General features: G+C 37.7%; 1 long non-coding RNA gene across 3 annotated transcripts in view; it reads left to right on the top strand.

The window, feature by feature from the left end:
- LOC118764791 overlaps positions 1-18572 on the top strand; it is a 43498-nt gene that overhangs the window by 11787 nt on the left and 13139 nt on the right. For 2 of the 3 annotated variants that reach the window (XR_005000597.1, XR_005000595.1), the window contains exons 1-2: positions 4091-4560; positions 13639-13838. This is a non-coding gene — a long non-coding RNA (uncharacterized LOC118764791). Of the gene's footprint in view, positions 1-4090; positions 4561-13638; positions 13839-18572 lie in introns of those variants that run through there. The other variant, XR_005000596.1, reaches the window with a different exon arrangement.

Here is an 18572-nt window from a genome sequence, read left to right as displayed (position 1 = left end):
TTTTATGTGCCACCAGCATGGAAGCCAGTCAGGGGGTACGGGCATCAGTCATGCTCAGATGGTGCTTTTTATGTGCCACTTGCACAGAAGCCAGTCAGGCAGACCTGGCATCGACCACGTTCAGATAGTGCTTTTTACATGTCATCAGCACCGGAGCCAGTCTGAAGGCGATGGCATTGACCACATTTGGATGATGCATTTTACATGCCACCAGAACGGGAGCTAGTCAGGTGGCACTGGCTACAACTACGATTTTGGTTTTACTTGACTCAATAAACATATCATATCGCCCGATGCATCAAGAGTACTCTTAAATAGGCTGGACATGCAACACTGGTATCGGCCATGGCTGCAATCTCACTTTGGTTGCCAAGTCTTCTCAATCATAGTATATCTCCAAAGGACTTCGTCTTCTGTCATTGCCTCTGTCAGGCCCAATGTTTGAAGGTCATGCTTCACCACCTCATCCCATGTCTTCCTGGGTCTACCTCTTCCACAGGTTCCTTCTACAGTTAGGGTGTGGCACTTTCTCACATAGCTGTCCTCATCCATACATAACACATGACCATACCAGCGCAATCGTCTCTCTTGCACACCGCATTTGATGCTTCTTATGTCCAACTTTTCCCCCAAGGCCTTTACACTCTGTCATGTATGCATACTGACATTACATATCCAGCAGATCATAGTAGCTTCGTTTCTTTCAAGCCTATGCATGTCCTCAGCACTCATGGACCATTAGCTTAAAAGCTGCACTCCATGTGGATTTTTAACCTAGCTCCTGTGGAGGGCTAAATAGCATGACTATGATATGTCTATAATGATTATATGCCCTGGTAGTGCTTGATCAGAGGTAAAGGATGGATGAGAATTAATCTTGTAATGCAATCATTCTATTGTTCCCGTCTCAAGTTAAATTCCAACTGTTGGTGTTGTAATCCAATGTCGGATTTGGTGCCACCTGGTAATGTTGTAACATCCACTCCAGTATAACAGTAAAGTTAGATAAACAAATAAAGACACGACTATCTATAACCAACTTAGCCAACTTCTCAACTGTTTGATTTCCTAGATTACAGTATTTGTAATGAGTATCACATACCACTTGGTGTAGAGGGGTATTCCATTATTATCCCCATAGCATCTCCCCTCATAAGTTTTTTTCTTAGGGAGTGTAATTTTATTTCTTTTTATTAGCAATAATTTTTACATCACCCCACCTCCCTTTTTTGAGTTTCTTTTTTCATACAGTTACAAATTTAATATTTTTTCATTCGGCATCCACTTCCAGGAACTCCGTACATTATCTTTTCTTTCATTTGTGTTGAATTATTTGTAGTGGTGTTGGTAACCATTCCATTGGTTCTTCCATTCTCTTGGGTTTACTCTCAACGAATCTTTTTTTTAGTTCATTCATGTGTCTCTTGTATACCCCTTTTCTTCCTTTTACCAAGTATAGCATTTTTCCTTTGCTTTTGGTAATCATGCCATCTTCCCAATTCTGTTTTCCATTCTTATGTCCTAACAAATACATTTTCACCAATTTTGAAATATCTTGCAATTTTTCTTTTCTTACCAGGTAGTAATTTGTTGAAGATAGATTTTATTTTCCTTGCAAACATCAGCATAGCTGGTGACATACCTGCTGATGTATTTGGATTTGGTGCCACCTGGTAAACTCTTAGGAATTGTTGTAGAGCTACCTTATCTGTAACTTCCTTATTTGACTATTTTAGGGGGTCTCTGCTTGTCCATTAGATCTGGGTTGGTATGGTGCAGTAGTTACATGTTATACTGCAAATGTTTTCCAAAACTTTTTAAACTCAAAAGACACTAATTGTATTCCATTATCAGACATTATTGTATCTGGGATGCCAAATCTCACAAACAGCTCATGTAGAAAGTTTGTCGTATTTGAGGAGATTGGCTTTTTGCACTTACAAATTTCTGGCCATTTAGAGAATCTATCTACTACCACTAAGTATGAACCATTTAAGGGACCAGTGAAATCAATGTGTAATCTCAACCATGGAACATCAGTAATTTTGCTGCTAGAGCACATCCTCTACTGCCTTTCTCTGCCTGTTCATTTTTGCCAGTACATGTAGCTATGCATTAAAGCTTTCATCCTTGAACTACCAGGATATCCAATATGAAATTTCTTCAACATTTTATTTTGCAATGTTTCAGGTATCACTACTCTCTGTGCTTACATCAGTACGCCATCACAAATTGAGCATAGGTTCTCGGTTTCATTTCACACCAATCCTGTTCCTATTTACTTTTCTTGTCCACAATATTCTTTTCATTTCTGTAATGAATTTGTCCTTTTCCGCATTTCATTTTAAGTCTTCTAGGGCCATTGGTAATTCATGTACCACATTCCACATTACATTTTTTATTTCTCTTTTTATTTAATGCTTTGATTACTGTATCTTTGAATGGCTCACAGTGTTCTGGTATCAGTCTGGACAAGCCATCTGCATGCCCTAATTTTTTTGATGGTAAATATTTCATTCTGTAATCATAATTCAATAATGTAGAGCCCCATCACTGTAGTCTATTCACTGTGTGTGTTGGTATTCCTGTTTTAGAACAGGAATACATTGACAGTAGTGGGTAATGGTCTGTTTGTAGACAGAAACTTCTTCCATGAATAAATCTATGGAATTTCTTTACACTGAATATGATTATTAATGCTTCTTTTTCTATTAGGCTATAGTTCCTTTCTGCAGGTAATAACAATCATGATGATGCATGGGCTATAGCCTTTTTACTGCCATCATTATATTTGTGCAGGAGCACTGCTCCTACATTATAATCACTTGCATCTGTAGCCTATATAATATCCAATTTTGGATCAAAATGCGTTAACAATAAGTTCAATATTAAAATGTGTTTAATTTGTCAAATGCCTTCTGGTATTTATCAACCCAGCACCATTTTGCATTTTTCTTTAACAAATCATTTATCAGAGCCCTTACATTATGTATATTGGGAATATAAATTTGACTGTAATTTACTAACCCCAAAAATGCTTGTAGGGTAGTCACATTATTCAGTGTGGACATGTTTTTTTTTTTATCACAGTTGCTCTCTATCCAAACTGAAGAAAGCTAAATAGTATGAATATAAAACATCTGTAATGATTATATGCCCGGGTGGTGTTTAATCAGAGGTTAAGGATGGATGAGAATTAATTCTGTAATGCAATCATGTGTGTGTGTGTGTATATATATATGTATGTGTGTGGGTGTGCATATCTATGTAACTAATTATAAATTTAAATTCCTATAACAGTTTCACAAATATATCCATATACATATGAAGGATTCTCAGTGGATATTAAGTAGACTTAGGAATGGTAATAGAAATGGTTGATAAGTGATTGACCTGTCATGCGATATCAGCAAGATATCTGTCACTCAGTAGAATTCTTCTGGTTTATCAGGAGAAATTTCTTCCTATGACATCAAGTGCATCTTTCTGTGATAGCAAATGAAGTTCTAATCTTTTAATGATTGCTTTTTAGCACTGCATCATCCTTGAACAAGAAAATTTATGATCACTAGATTTTTAGTCATAACCATCCTAAATTGGGAGGTATAACTAGAAGTGCGTTATCTGTTGTGCGTTCTTCTCTTTTTATTTTAGATGGTTGAGCGTGTGTTAGTTGCCATTTGCAGTTTTACCTTAATTGGCATGACTTCCGTTTTGTGTTTATTTTCACTAATTCCTTTATACGTACTAATGGAATTATGGTGCCTTCTTATTGTATATTTGGTGCATGTGTTTCAACTATAATTTACTTGTGTATTGTTAAGAATGGTTTTATATTATATTTATGTTGTTTAGCCCTAAGTGAATTTATGATAATAGGCACAGTGTAACTAAAACTATGTTATTCCGTATCTCCTTTCTTTTTTTTTCAAATAATAATGTATGGTGTGAAGGAGATTGTGGAAGCTATTTCTATCAAGTCACCTAAAGCTGTCTTTATCCTCCATTGACCAAATTCATGTGACTAATTTGCTTCTAACGATTGCAGTCTAAGGGGAATAACTCAAATTTTTAGTAGTCGAATGCTTCTCGTGATCGGTTACGTACCTTTGAAATACTCTCGCATTTAAACTTTCATTAAATAATTTGCATTACAAAAGGTAAAAACGCAAAATTCAAGGAACTGGTGTAGGTCTGTGCCAACATCATTGGTAAACCTTACGGTAGAAGGAAGACTAGATGCGACGAGAGATGAAGGCGGCCCCGATACCCTACGGATTTCTCTAAGGGAACGTCGTCCCCCCAGGTGGATGAATAATTACGAGACAGAACAGAGGAGCAGTGATCTTTAGATCAGGGGTGGTGGTGGCGTATGGTGGAAGCAAGACTGGAAGCGACGAGAGATGACGTCACGTCAGCAAGTGAGAAGAAAAGTTTTCCCCTGCGTTTGGTTTTTCTTGGGGACGCTAGTAACAGACGCCAGTCGTAAAGAGACAGAGGTCATGGCAACGCTGGTGAAAAATTAATCAGTCTGACGGCGGCACAGGATTACAAGTCGAGGTAAGAACAATTTTATTGACGTGCCTTCAAACCACAAACCTCTCGTTCAGTATTATTTCCTGAAACATTTCTTGTCATTACTAAATAATATGTTCACTTAAGTCAGCCTTTATTCCAATATTAGAATCAGAAGTGTTACAACAAAAAAAAAAAAAAAACAAATTTTGCCAACCCTCACAGCAAACGAACTTAAATTTAGTAAACAAATCTGGATTATATACATGTAAAATATCTTAATGTTGGTTGCGTCGTTGTTGCTTTGTTCACGCTGATTGTTTATTGGAGAAAAATTTATTTCAACACGTCTTGACATTTCATATAAAATGGTGAGATAAATAGTTTCTCGACCTTAGTTGGTAATTCATAGCTTTCTGTATGTCTGTTGCGGTTTGCATCCAGCTCTGTCAACTATTATGTTCGTTGTGTATAGTGTCTCTATTGCAATAAATAGCCTGTATTCACTACAGCTAACTTTTGTGACATCATGCCAGTTGTGTGTGTATGTTATATACATATTTATTGAAGTAATAAAGTTAATGTCTGGTCATAGAATGACCAATGGTTTTGCATCCACAAAGGCTACTAAGCATTCTTGTCTGATGAACTAACGATTCTGATAGCTCACTGATAATAATTTGATATACATCACTTTCATCATTTCATTTTAATGTTCACTTTTCCATGGTTGGATACCCTTTCTGTCATCAATCCTTATCTGTTTCCAAGTAAAGTAATGTTTCCCCACAACCATAAGACAACTCCAGAACCTGACACATTCATTCTTCACTGTGTCCCTGAGAAGATCTTTGCACAGCTATTTGATCTTGATCACCAGCTCTGCCTTGTTGTTACAGGCAAAGCACTTTGTGTCCTTCGCTGCAAGTGATAGACTTCCCAGAAAGTTAAAGGAGAGCATATGTCTTATCTATAAAGGAGGAATCAGAGCAGATGCTTAAAATTATAGATCTGTCTCTATAACCTCACATGTTAGCAAAGTCATGGAACAAATTGTCTGAAGAAAGCTGATCTTGTTCCTGGAAGATAATGACTTCCTACTACCCAGTATGGCTTCTGCTCAGGAAGAAGCTGCCTCACACAGCTTCTGCAGCATTATGACTAGGTGTTGAAACAACTTATAAAATGCTCAAATGTGGGTGTGATATTTCTCAATTTTGAAAAGGCCTTTGATAAAAATGACCATGGGATGATATGACAAAAGTTACAAAGACTTGTGTCAATGAAACAAAAGTAGCACAAGCAGTCAAAAATCCTCTCAATACTAATTTCCCACAGAAAGGTCTAGATGTCATATACAAATGGGCTGAAGAAAACATTCAATTTAATGGATGAAAATTCAAAGCTCTCTACCTTCAACAAGCTTATGCTATTATGTCACAACAGAAATACTTTGGACCAAGTGGGAGTAGCAATCCCAGAGTCAAACATAGTGTGGGACCTGAGGATTGATATGAGCAATGATGCATCATTTTGTGTATGTAACACTGTGATGGTGGCAATGTGCAGGTGAGTGGCTGGATAGATTCTGAGAACTTTTATAACAAGGGATTGGGAAACCATGCAAATTTCAAAAAATTTTTCTAAAATTTTGGGGAAAATTTTCAAAAATTTTTCCCCAAAATATTTGAAAACTTCCTTGAAAATTTTCCCCCAAATTTTAGAAAAATTATTTGAAAATTTTACCCAAATATCTGAAAAAGTTTTTGAAAATTTCCCCCCCAAATTTTTGAAAACTTCCTTGAAAATTTTCCCCAAAATTTTCGAAAAATTATTTGAAAAAATTTCCTGAAAAATTTTTGAAAATTTTCCCCAAAATTTTAGAAAAATTTTTTGAAAATTTTCCATCAAAAATTTTTGAAAATTTTTCCCCAAAATATTTGAAAACTTCCTTGAAAATTTTCCCCCAAATTTTAGAAAAATTATTTGAAAATTTTCCCCAAATATCTGAAAAAGTTTTTGAAAATTTCAACCAAAGTTTTTGAAAAATTTTTTGAAGATTTTCCTCAAAAATTTTTGAAAATTTTCCCCCAAAATTTGTGAAAAATTTTTGGAAAATTTTCAGGAAAAATATTTGAAAAATTTTTTGAAAATTTTCCCCAACGCTGCCTTCCTAGTACCTGTGCCAGTGGTACATAAACACCATTCGAGCATGGTTGAAGCTAGGGCCGCCTGACTTGCTCACATGCCGGTGACATGTAAAAAGCACCACTTGAGCATGGTCAGTGCCAGTACCCTCACTCTCGGAGTGGTTGACATTAGGAAGGACATCCAGCTGTTGAAACCATGCCAGATCAGATTGGAGCTTGGTGTAGCTTCCTGGCTTGCCAGTCTTCAATCAAACCATCCAACACATGCCAGCAGGGAAAGCGGACGTTTAAGCGTTTCTTCACTCAACCTCTCTCTCCTATCAGCCACCAAAATGTAATATACATATATATATATACATATATATATATATATATGATAGATTGGTAGCCACTATACACATTTTTTTTCTCACCTTGTTTTGTTCTGTGGAAGAGTGTAGGCTCGAAACGTAAGACTTTTTCAATTTCCGAGCGTGATACGTGATACTAATACATCTGTTTGTTTTCTACACCACCTGTCTTCGTCTTTTGTTTTTTTCGTTTATTCTCCCTATATATATATATATATATATATATATATATATGTGTGTGTGTATGTGTGTGAATATATATATATATATATTCAAACACACACACACACATATATACATGCATATATATATTTACTTGAAGTTAATTATATGGTGGTCATAGAATAACCAATATAAAGCGCTTCGCTTTATTGATGACTCGTCAGATATCAATGATCGTGGATATATAATCATGTTGGGCCTCACAGAGGCAATGACAAACGACTGAGACCTTTGGAGATATGCTGTGCTTGAGAAGACCTGTTGAGTCAATTGAAATTGTCGTTGTGGCCAATGCCAGCCCTGCCTGACTGGCACCTGTGCCAGTGGTACATAAGCACAATTCAACTAGAGATAAAAAGCCATAAATATGGTCAGATAATTTACAAAAAAAAAATATATATATATAGGCGCAGGAGTGGCTGTGTGGTAAGTAGCTTGCTAACCAACCACATGGTTCCGGGTTCAGTCCCACTGCGTGGCATCTTGGGCAAGTGTCTTCTGCTACTAGCCTGGGCCGACCAATGCCTTGTGAGTGGATTTGGTAGACGGAAACTGAAAGAAGCTTGTCGTATATATATATATATATATATGTGTGTGTGTTTGTTTGTCCCCCTAGCCTTGCGTGACAACCGATGCTGGTGTGTTTACGTCCCCGTCACTTAGCGGTTCGGCAAAAGAGACCGATAGAATAAGTACTTGGTTTACAAAGAATAAGTCCCGGGGTTGATTTGCTCGACTAAAGGTGATGCTCCAGCATGGCCGCAGTCAAATGACTGAAACAAATAAAATAGTAATATGGTCTGAGCTGTGAACGGATGGGTTATCGCCCTTAGATCGGTACGATGAGCAAATTCATCTCGTTGTTAGGATTGGATACCACCACAACCTCATATGCGACACCCTTGGCCACGGATTGGCCTCCCACTGGGCAGTCATTGTATTCCCTGCAAGAACAACCGGCTTCTTCTGGAGTTTTAGGGCTGCAAAAGAGCAAGAGGCCTTACGGAATCTTAGCCTCGGAATGATGCCCAGTCGTTCTGAGCGGGAACCTCCTATATTTGATCACGTACATGTTGACTTCAGAAGACGGCGTGGCTTAGTCATAGAAATATGCTCTCCATATGTCATCCGTCTTATAAGGTCGATCATCTTTTCTAGTAGTATTTCGTGTAAAGCTCCATATTATCCGAGATATGGTGGCTTTCGTGATTATGTAGATGCCTGTAGCGGCAGTACGACTCTCGAACCCAAACCACGTGATAGCCTTTGTAAGATACTCTGTGTTCGGGTCGTGTAATGGCACGACGGTAGATCATATATCCGAAAAAGAAGCCTACTCTAACGTTAGAGTGTGCTTCTTTTTCGCATATATGATCCACAGAAGTTTCCTCGACTCGGACGTATAACCTCTTTTCAAACTGGAGATAGAAAACAGTTGCAGTCAGTTAATTTGTAAAAAAATAATAAAAATATCTTGGCCTTAAATGGGATGGGTTATCACCCTTGGATCGGTCCGATGAGCAATTTACTATGGTTGTTGGGGTCGACACCCTCAGCCTCGCATTGGCCGGGATGACATCCAGGAGATTCCAGATCAGAATCAGTGAACTCAAAGCCTTCAGCGCGGACTGGCCGGGCATCATTCCCAAGCTAAGATTCTGTAAGTCCTCTTGCTCTTTTACACCCCCAAAACGCCAGCAGAAGCTGGTTGCTCATGCAGGGAGTACAATGAATGTCCAGTGGAAAGCTAATCCGATCTGAAGGTGTATATAATATGGCTGTGGTGGTATCTAACCTTAACCAGAATGATATGCTGATCTGACCAATCTAAGGGCGATAACCCATGTATTCAAAGCTTCAGCAATATATTTTTTAGAAAATTACAAGTTTTAAATCTCACAACGAGAGATATTCAGCAACAGTACTTTGGAGTAAAGATTGTTTGCCAACATAACATGGCAGTCCTGGTTTAGGATGAATGTTGCTGTAATTTAGCCCGAGGGGACATCGTCTCCAGTTGGCTATCTGTGTCCTTATATTTTCGAACAATATATATGTTTCAAGCTGAGTGGGGGTGCTAGATTCCCTTGTTCGAAAATATAAGGACACAGATTATGTTGTATAGCCAGCTGGAGACGATGTCGCCTGGGGCTAAATTACAGCAACATTTGTCCTAAACCAAGACTGCCAAGTTATGTTGGTAAACAATCTTTACTCTAATATATTTTTTGTTTAGACGGCGATCTGGCAGAAACAGTACATCAAGCGACATGCTTAGCGTCTGCCACTACGTTCTGAGTTCAAATTCTGCCGAGGTCGACCTTGCCTTTCATCCTTTTGGGCTCGATGAAATAAGTACCAGTTATGCACTGGGTCAATCTAATCGACTTGCCCCCCCACCAAATTTTGGGCCTTGTGCGTAGAGTAGAAAATAATATTTGTCTGTCTTTGCGTTCTGAGTTCAAATTCCGCCGAGGTCGACTTTGCTTTTCATCCTTTCGGGGTTGATAAATTAAGTACCAGTTGTGTACAGGGATCGATCTAATCGACTGGCCCCCTCCCACCAAAATTTCGGTCCTTGTGCCTAGAGTAGAAAGGAATATATTTTTTGTTTTCAAGTTAACTGACCGTAACAGGTTTCTATCTCTAGTCTGAAAAGTGGTTATATGTTCATGGCCATTAGAGTCTCACGAGTCGTCAACAAGGCTAAGCGCTTTATGGATGTGAAATCATTGGTCACTCTATGACCACCATATAATTATCTTCTTGTAAATACATTATTGCTGTAATGTTAGAGAGTGCTTCTTTTTCAGATATACGATTCGCTGACGTAACATGCGTGTCCACATACATGCACACAAATATACAAATGTATCCGTGGTCTGATCAATAAATATCAGGACTGTTGCCATAGTAACGAAGCTAAAACATGCAGAGTGAAGCCACTTGGCACAGATTGACCCTGAACTCCGTTGTGCATGTACATTAAGTTTTAACGTTCCAGCCCACTTCCACTGTTTACAGCAGTGCTTGAAAGAACATGTGTAGCATGTGATCATTAAATTGACCATGACAGAAAAAGTTGAGCTGAGAATCTACATCAAATTTTGCCAAAATCTTGGGGATGCCTGCTCAGTGGCATAAGCTAAGTTTCAGAAAATTTTCATCATTCTCAACATAATCAAGGAGATCTTGTGCAACTGAAACCCAAGTGTCTTTTTGGTCAGCTGAAAACAGTTTTGGCACAAACTTGGTACACATGTATCTCATACTCAAATCTTCAATGATAATCTTCAGTGACTAATCTGCACAGCATTTGATAACTCACAAATGGTTATTCGACAATTTCCCCTACTGCTGCATACACATCTGTGATATTTTTCTCAGTTCTGCTGGTTGTGGATCAACCAGAACGTTCTTCACTATCGACATTTGTTTGGCCATCTTGGAAACATCTGACCACTTGTGCACGGCTAATACACTCCTCTCCATATGCCTTCTGCAACTTTGCATAGAGCTCTGAGCAGGTATCACCATGATAACTTTCCCTGTCATGGTCAAAATGATGATCACATGCTACACACGTTCCTTCCAAGCACTACTGTTAACAGTGTGCATGCACAGCAGAGTTCAAGGTCAATCTGTGCCAAGCAGTTTTACTCTGCATGCTTTAGCTTCATGACTATGGCAACAATCTGGATACTTATAAATCAGACATTGTACATATATATGCATATGTGTATATGTAGGTGAATCTTAGTCATCTTTTTGTGTGCACAGTTTGTGACAGACCATGCTGGGCTCAAATCCCATTTGTGGATCCATGGAAAACGATCTTCACCAACTATTCTGCCTATATATATCTATGCACACCTTTCTTGGTGGTCCAAATCAGATATGCAATCTATGTGAATGTCTTTCCAATACATTGTCTGGTTTAAAAATACACATCAGATGTCATGATGGATCTAAGGTATAGATAAAAGAGGTGGTCAGACTCTGCATAAAGAATAGACAACCACCATATATGCATATGGACATATATACATATGTGTATATGTACAAATACAAATGTATATATATATTTATACATAACTTATATTGTTTATTGTTCTAAATATTTATATAGAACAGATATGTGAAATTCTGAGATATAATTTTGTTGGTGTATTAGGAGTAGCCTTGTAGTGCATTGCAGTATACTATAGTGTTGTAGCATGATGTAGTGTTTTGTATGCCAAAAGTACTACAACAGCTGCGCTCCAACCCTAACACCAGCAACAAGAATAGTTCAATATAAATACCTCACAAGTTTTTGAAAATAAGATGTTTCATGGAGATCTGCATTATTACATTTCATATTTCAGATTTTACAAGCTAACCATCTTACCTCTCATATTTTTCAAGAGAACATCGCATTCATCATCATCATCATCATCGTTTAGCGTCCGCTTTCCATGCTGGCATGTGTTGGACGGTTCAACTGGGGTCTGGGAAGCCTGAAGGCTGCACCAGGTCCAGTCTGATCTGGCAATATTTCTATGGCTGGATGCCCTTCCTAACGCCAACCACTCCATGAGTGTAGTGGGTGCTTTTTACGTGCCACCGGCACAGGTGCCAGACGAGGCTGGCAAACAGCCACAATCGGATGGTGCTTTTTACATGCCACCGGCATGGAGGCCAATCGGGGCGGCGCTGGCAACGGCCACGTTCGGATGATTCTCTTATGTGCCACGGCACTGGTATCACAGCTACAATTTCCATTGATGTTGATCGATTTTGATTTTACAATTTTTTTTGTAAATTTAACATTTCATAAGAAAATCATTTACATTTCACAGGACATTATTTTCCAACTGTCATCATTTTTATATCATCTTGTAACATTTTACCATTGCACTTCATGCATCAAAAGATAGTTTGTTAAATTGAAACTGCCACAAGTCTCCTGTTATATTACACTTTCTCTGGTGTTTTCTTCTAGATTACATTTCAAAGAAGATAATTTTCTTATATTTCACAAGCTAGCATATTTTCTACTTTAAACATTTTGTGTTATAACATTACTTTCTTACATTTCATATTATGGTAATGTCTTGTGACATTTCAGATTTTACAAGACTTCAACATTTTACAATTTCATAAGAAAAAATGTTACAACTTTTAATTCTCAAAACTTTTATTAAATTATATTAAATTTTTACATTGTACATTTCAAAAAATATTGTCCGACTGCATTTTTCATATCATGCAACATCACTGTTTATTTCATATTTTACAAGACATTATGTTTTAAAATTTGCTTCATTTCAACATTCACCTGCAGACTGGGAGCATTGTATTCGTCTCAGGCTTGTGCAGCTTCTCACACCATTACTTGAAGGTTCTGGAAAGATTTACGACAGAAAACAGTTTAAATTATTTTATAATGTTTTGAAGGAGAGCTACGTTAAGTTTAATCAACTTTGGTATTTGACTAGTACATTTCTTACTGACCCAGAAAGGATGGAAGGTAAAGTTGACTTTCAAGGGATTTGAACAAAATATGATGTAACCATAAGGCATGTTATCCACCATTCTATCAATTCTGCCCTCTGTTACTTTTATTTTTTTAAAAATAGAACATGATTATGGAATATTTTATCTATCTTAACACAAATATATTGTAACATAGAAATCTACCAGGATCCAAATTTATCAATCTTACACAATAGTAAATTAGACAAATTGAAGTAAGAAGAGTTATGAGTATTGCCCAAGTACATAATATAATAACTGCAACAATAGTAAAATTCAAACCAATGATTATAAGCTTAGTTATCTATCCTCTTAATGTCACCTTATCTCTACCTTCTTCATAAAGGAATGTAAAAATGGAACAAAATAAATCTCAGAGAGGAAAACAACCAAACAAAAAATCTACATTGGTATATATTTCCAGCCCTATCAAAGGCAGTTTTGAGGTTTTGACTCTTTGGTAGAACATATGAGTCTAGCAGCTGAAAAAAGTCCCATTTCAAACTAATGGGATCTCTTCAGCTTCAGTGCAGTCTAAGTCTTATTTTTTGTAAGTCAGATGAATATCATATGACTCAATACACAATATAATACATCAGGAGATACCGATTTGAAAATTGGAGTATGAAGAAAATTTGTTAATGCACCATACAATATTTGAATTCATTAATTTACATAAGGAAACAACCTTTCCCTAAAGCAAATTCAAGATTACAGTCTTTCAAAAAAAAGTTGTTAGTTTAACCCTTTAGCATGTTAGCTGGCCATATCTGGCCTAGATTTTCTACTTGTTTTATGTTCAAATCAGCTGCATTTGGTCTCTCATATCTACCCTACAATGTCATTTTAAAAATAAACTATTGCATCATTCTTTCCTACTCTAGGTACAAGGCCTGAATTTTTTTGGGGAGGGGCCAGTCAATTTGATCAACCACAGTACGCAACTGGTACATAATTTATCAACCCTGAAAGGATAAAAGGCGAAGTCAACCTTGGCAGAATTTGAACTCAGAATGTAAAGACAGATGAAATACTGCTATGTGTTTAACCGCCTTTAAAGTATCACATTATTGAAATATCAAAGGTAAGAGATAATACATGACTAATTCAAAACAATATGAATAAATAAGCATTATATTTAACAAAAAATCTGTTAATTACCAAAGTATAACAAAACAACATCATCATCATTAATATTATTATTATCTAATCTCTGTTTTTCATGTTGGCATGAGCTGGACAGTTTGACAGGACCTGACAAGCTGCAGGGCTGTGTCGAACTTCAGTGCTAGCTTTGGTATGGTTGGATAACTTTCCTAATACCGACCACTTTACAGTGAGTACTGCATGTACACACTATAAAGTGGCCACCAACACATTTGAGCAAAGTCACGAGCAAGTAAATCGCAAGACAGAAAAAGAACTGGTAAAAAGGGAAATAGTACCTATGAGTAAGTGGGTGGAGTATTTAGGGGAGGGAGGTGGCTTTACACCAGATGTTGAAAGGCTAAAGTATGATAAAAGGGCAAGCACATGTATCATGCGATAGGGGAGACATGGCTACACATCATTATATAAGGGTGGGCAGAGTAGTTGGGAAGAAGATAAAATTTGTAGTGATGACATGAAGAGCAAACTCTCAGGGTACATGAAGATGAGCATAAGGGAGGATATGGATAGTGGAACAGAGGAAGGAAATGGTAAGTGGTACCATAAAAGCGTGAGGGGAAAGTAACAGATGGTTAGAGAGGGGTAGGAGTGAATATAGGGGGTGATAAACAAGGGAGAAGGTGCTGTTGATAGAAAATGCCAGTATGGAGAAGGGGTATGGTGAGAGAGACAGTAGTGGCTCAGGAAGGAGGTCAGAACAAAAAGTAGGTGGTGATGTGCATGGTGCAGGAGTGGTGGGGAGGGAGATGAAGAGTACATAAGGGGAGTCATAGTGATGTTGAGAATGATAGACATATGAGGTGTTGAGATTGGGTATGTTAGGGGAGAGGGAGAAAAATAAAGGAACAGAAAGGAGATGATCAGTAAAATAATGTGAGAAGGGAAGATAATGAGAATGGTGGATGGAAATGGCTCCAGGGCTGGAAAGAGGTAAAGGGCAGTGCAAAGAAGTGGATGGAGAGTAGTAAGTGCCAGTTCAGCTCACAAGTGGTTATAGCTGCCAAGTTTGCCATAGAGAGAATAATAATAGAGATGGTTGTTAGGGAGATAAAATATAGGGAATGCTTAATGAGGTAGAATGGGTGTAGGGTCAGGGCCCAGCATGCACAAGCATAAACAAAATGCTTTTAGGATATTGAGCAATATTGGGCATAAGAGGCATCAGATATGGTGTGCAAGAGAGGTGACTACACTGGTGTGGTCATGTGATGCATATAGATGGGGACAGCTGTGTAGAGAAGTGCTGATCTCTGACTGTTGGGGAAACCAGTGGAAAAGGTAGACCCAGGAAGACATGGGATGAGGTGGTGAAGCACGATCTTGTCAAACCAAATGAAATTGTAGTTGTGGCTGGTGCCAGTGACACGTAAAAGAACCCATGCTGGGAACACATAAAAGTACTAGTGCCAGTGACACACAAAAGGCACCTCTTGGAGTGATTGACATGAGGAAGGGCATCCCACCATAGAAATTGAGCCAAAATCAGACCGGAATCTGTTGCAACTCTCTGGCTTACCAGTTCCAATTAGACTGTTTAACGCTTGCCAGCATGGAAAGCAGGCACTAAATGATGATGATGATTTTTGATGTGGTCGATGGGTCTCCTTGAGTGCAACAAACTGCTGATTGTTTCAGTCTTGACCAAACCAACACAGTCTTCTCTCATGACCAAACCAACACAGTCTTCTCTCCTTCACTCAGCATCTGATTCCTCTTATCCCTAATTTATCTCAAAGTAGCTTAGCACTTTGTTGTATGTGCATACTGACATTGTATATCCAATAGAGCATATAGCTTCATTCCTCATTTGTCTTCTCACATTGTCTGCATTCAGGGCCCATGTTTCACTATCATGTAGCATTGCTCTTTGTACATAAGCATCATACAATCTGTCTTTTACAATAGTAATAACTTTTTGAACCTTCTCCATCCTATTCTCATTCTAGCAACTATACTTTCAGAACACCATTATTAGGTTACCTAGGTGACATAACCTATTTACTACTTCTAGAGAGCCTCCAGAGCATTTAAGAAACTCTGTTTGCCATGCGTTCTTAGTGTTTATTACTCCAGCACATCTTCCATGTACAAACACTAGGTTTTTCGTTAATCTTCCTGTGATTCTATTGCAAATCTTATGTGTCCATAGCTTGCACTGGGTTTACCATAAAGAATTCCTAGGAAATTGATGTACTAAAAGCAAATTTTTCTAGTGCCATATTTACTATGGTAAACTATAAACAAGTGCCTGTCCAACAGTGATTGCATCATCCATACTCTCAACAATGCGCCCTTAAATATGGTTTTTGATTACAAATATCTTGGGTCATACATATCATCATCTGGAAAAGATTTTCTAACTAGAAAGGGTATGGCCTGGTCAGCCTGTAATGACATGCATAAGATCTGGTCATCAAATCTAAGTAGAGACTTCAAACTTGAAATCTTCAAAGCCACAGTTGAACAAATTCTACTATATGGCTCAGAAACCTGGACGTTATCAAAGAAGCTTGAGAGGCGGTTGGATGGAACCTACACTCGCCTCCTTATGAGAGCTCAGAATCTCTCGTGGAAGCGCCATCCAACCAAAATGCAAATATATGGGAAACTACCACCTGTGTCATCTCTTGTGAAGGGTAGGAGAGTCCAGTTTGCTGGACATTGTTGTAGAGCTGAAAAAGAGGTAATTTCTACTCTTCTCCTCTGGAAGCCATCTACTCGCAATACCAGAAGGCGCACACTCTCCTACCCTGATGTAATCTCCAGGGATACAGGCATCCAGCAACAGGACCTCCGTAATGCCATGATGGACCGTGAAGTCTGGTGTAGCATGGTAAATTCCATTGTCTCGACCACGGTCGAACAATGATGATGATGATGGTGCAGAGGAAGTTTTTGAAAAATGGATAAAAATGTGACAAAAATTTGAATTTTTTCTAGTTGGTGTTAAATAAAATTAAAAAAGAGTTTTGTAGCATACACTCTAGTGAAATTCCTCTCTCCCCTTTATTATGTATATGTGCATTTGAACATAGCAGGTATTTAGACCCCGTTGTGTCCACTACTCTGATTGGTTGGTATTGACACAACTTGTCTCTTACTCTGTCGTACCACTGACCACACAAGACACAGCCAATTCTAGCAACAACACCACAGCTGCCACATTAAGACTTACCAACTTTATCCAACATCATTATGGTGATCTCTTTCTTCGTTGCCACCATCTTCTTAATGTTGTCAACATCATCTCTTTACGTACACTGCTCAACAAGCAACTTGCTTAGGTGTCAACACATCACTGTTTGTAAATTACTTCACCATGGACCAACAGTGTATATACAACCTGTGAGAACTCCTGTACCATCACAACCACAATTTCATGTACTGCAACCAGCTCAGCATCATGACTATAAATTTTTGATATAGTATTCCAACTGTGTACAGTTGTCTACAAACTGCTATTTTCATTTTTGTGTCAATGAATATTCTTCTAAGTCCTCTTTATATACTCTTTCACCATCTTCTTCATTGCTATACTTATATGTACTTAACACACATGCATACATCCATGTCTGTACACACATACACTTAGTTCTCATGACAGCCTGTCTATTATTCTGTATACATGATGCACATACAGACATACATGTTAACATATATATAAATCTTCTCTTAAACATTCTACTCAGTTGTGTTTCTCTTTTCACATATATGTATTATTCTTTTTATATTTATTGTAAGGGCTGTGTGATGTACTAAAGAGCCATTCTTGTCACCTTGCATCATACAGTCATTACAGTATATTTAATATAATTGTGAGTTTTGGCTTATGAGAATGGTCTGAAAAGAATTAAAGAAATACCAATGTTCAGTAGTGCTTAGGATATCATTTGGCTTTAATCTGGCTCTGATAAGGAGTTTAGTGAGCTCAATGTATGATATAAAAACAAATTTAGATGAAATTTAATTCACTTACCAGCTGAACTAAGTTGCACTATAAACTTATTAGGTTTACATCCACCACATTTTCCTTCACATGTAGCTGTTACTACTTGCCTATTTTGAGAGTATGTTAAAGAGTTTATGCGTGTCTGCACCCCATATGTTTCCCATTTAACCTGAAGTTATAAAGAAAGGGGTGGGTTGGTCAGGAAGTCACAATAATCATATAAAATAACATTTTGAAAAAAGATAGTTAGGAATCCTAATAGAAGTGATGTAAATCATGCTGAACTACAAACTGTAAGGTCATGAGTTCAAATTTTGTGTTGGATCTCTGAGTAAGACATTTCACACATTGTAATCCTGATACTTTATTCTTCTCTAGATTTTACATACATAATAACTTTAAAAAAAGAAAACAAAGGTATTCCAACCATGACAATTCAGCCTACATAATTCTTAGGTGAAGTAAACATCATAAATGATTTGTGCTGTGCAGAAACTGCAGGAATTACTAAGATGTTTTGCAAGCTCGTCAAAATCCATTGCAATACTGGAAACCCTCCTGTATTGTCAGTAAGTATTTCAAGGTCACAAGTGTTTCACCCCTTGCAGTGTACACTTTACCTGAGTGGGGCAATGGGAACTGAAATAGTCTTCACCTGTAGAAGGGCTCCACTTCTGATCTCCTATCAACCTTAGCCAT

This window comes from Octopus sinensis, linkage group LG9 (assembly GCF_006345805.1).
Source record: "Octopus sinensis linkage group LG9, ASM634580v1, whole genome shotgun sequence".
Classification (NCBI taxonomy): Eukaryota; Metazoa; Mollusca; class Cephalopoda; order Octopoda; family Octopodidae; genus Octopus; species Octopus sinensis.
This window is presented reverse-complemented; position numbering and strand designations above follow the sequence as displayed.